Source organism: Musa acuminata, chromosome BXJ3-10, assembly GCF_036884655.1.
Source record: "Musa acuminata AAA Group cultivar baxijiao chromosome BXJ3-10, Cavendish_Baxijiao_AAA, whole genome shotgun sequence".
In the NCBI taxonomy this organism is placed as follows: domain Eukaryota; kingdom Viridiplantae; phylum Streptophyta; class Magnoliopsida; order Zingiberales; family Musaceae; genus Musa; species Musa acuminata.
In genome coordinates this window covers 22,706,724-22,708,917 of record NC_088358.1, presented here as the reverse complement: position 1 = coordinate 22,708,917, position 2,194 = coordinate 22,706,724, and the positions used below count along the sequence as shown (strand labels likewise).

The 2,194-nt window shown below is 40.7% G+C and overlaps 1 long non-coding RNA gene across 1 annotated transcript; it reads right to left on the bottom strand.

Moving 5' to 3' along the window:
* Nucleotides 1–550: 550 nt before the first annotated feature.
* LOC135650732 (uncharacterized) lies at nt 551–1,632 on the bottom strand. The gene is made up of 3 exons (XR_010501610.1): nt 1,566–1,632; nt 1,250–1,441; nt 551–1,031 (listed from the first exon to the last, which is right to left on the bottom strand). It is a non-coding gene; the product is annotated as an uncharacterized LOC135650732 (long non-coding RNA).
* Nucleotides 1,633–2,194: the final 562 nt, after the last annotated feature.

Genomic DNA, 2,194 nt, shown 5'->3' with positions numbered 1-2,194 from the left:
ACCGATGTCGCGCGCACATCGACGATGTCGACATGATACTTTGTACGCGAATCCGCACATAAAAATTCTAAACAACTATGCGAGGCCAAATTGACCATACAACCCATGCAAGGCCGAACCATAACATGGAGCGCTACAGCAATGCACAAGACCAAATAGGCCCAAAGAGCGTTACAACAAGGTGCTAGGTCGAATCGACACTGTGAACGCTACAACCCACACGAGGCCAAATCGGCTCATGGAGCGCTACAACAATGCACAAGGCCGGATCAGCTCATAGAGAGCCACAACCTGCCCAATTGGCCAAAAAGGTGTGGATTCACTTGGTGTCCGTAAAGTTTGACTTGGTATTGACTTTAGAAAGGGAGCTCGGTTGATTCCAAATCAGCTCCCAATTTGGACAACCAAGATCTCACTTAAACGGTTTATATACAATTTGAGTACATAGTTTTATACGTTCCTTCTAGTTACCTGCACATTCTTTCTTCTCTTTATTGCTCTTTCTTGTTCCCATTTCACTTGATGAATCGGATAACAATACACCGGATGATTGTAGTCCAAACATATCATAGTAGACCAACAAGTGGTTTATAATTTATTTAAGAATACTTTGAGGATAAGAACATCAACGACGATAATGACGACGGCAACAACAACAAGGATGACGATGGGGACAACAACAATAAGGATAACGATGATGACGACGACTGCTGCTCCTTATTTAGTATAGCATATGTGTAGCAGCAACCCTACACGGACTAGTGCATCCATATCTAGGAATCAGCCAAGGAGCAGTACACCGCAATGGCTCCCACGGCGACAGTCGGTTGACTGACAAGTCCACAGAAGCCCACAATTTGACCTCCCTCCTCTAAAGCGAGGGAGAAAGGATTGCCCGTCTCATTGCCAGCACTTACGTTTCTGTTTTCATCGGTGGTAAGAGTAAGTTGTGTTATGAAAATGTCGTTTCCCAACATTTGTTTGAAGTATCCCGAGATGGAAATGAAGTGTTCGTCCTCATCGAGGGTGATCTACAAGCGATCATTGGCTGAGTTAGAAATGAAACCCAGAGGAAAAAGAATAAGAATTTGGAACTCTTCTAGTGCTTTATCTGTTCTCAGAAAATAGCAATTAGATATAAGATGGTTTTCCTAGAAGAGTGATGTGCTTTTGTTCTAACATGCATTGAAACACAAGAAAATTTGTACATGTACATGCGAGTTCATAGATGTTAATAAAAAATGTATACCTCTTGGGATGCGCGCTTTTTGGTTCCAATAAGCATGGGGGGTTGGGGTTTACCACCCACGACGAAGGTTAATTCCAACCCGTATATTACATCTCCATGGTAAATCTTGACCTTGGTAAAGCGGTCAACACGACCTGTATCGAACGCATTCCCTGCGTTCGCACCCCACGGCCCCTCCTTGACAACTTTAGCCTGCTTGCGTGCATTAATGCGTCAACACCACCGAATATAATTGACATTATCGTATGATATTGCTGCTGTGTATAATATATGCAGTCGAAAGAACTCGAGCATGAAGGCGAATTGAGCTTCTCACCATTTGCAGACACCGATATGGAAGCACTCCTTTCCAAGAAGATGAGTTACGATTGCACGCCCTCCTCGGTGGAAAGCGATGGGAGTATTTATAATTATAGCTGCAGTACAACACATACCTATAGCTGAGATTCCTCCGTATTATAATTTCTTGACTTCAGGTCTCTTTTTAATCTGAATGAAAGAGCAATTAGCATGTCCCTAAAATAAAGATGTCCATTAATCCTTGGGTCACGCGAGCACCCACTAAGTCTCCACAATGTAGAATTCTTAAATACACGTATGTATTTTAATTAATGCAAAAAAATGTAATACTATCATTCCACGAGAACGAGTTAAGGACTTCAGATATTTTTCTAATTAACATGTCCCTAAAAAAAGACTTTGATTGGATCACCCACACACAAGTCTCAACAAAATAGCATTCTTAAATATATGCACTTGTTTTAATTAATGCAAATAAATGTACGGTCATCCTACTATCATTATACAAGTATGACTTACGGTCATTTTTTAATCTGAATAAAATGTCAATTAACATGTTCTTAAAAAGAACTTTTGATTTGCGTACGCTCACACAAATCTCCACAACATGGGCTTCTTAAATTTTTGAATGTTAGAAAATGTATT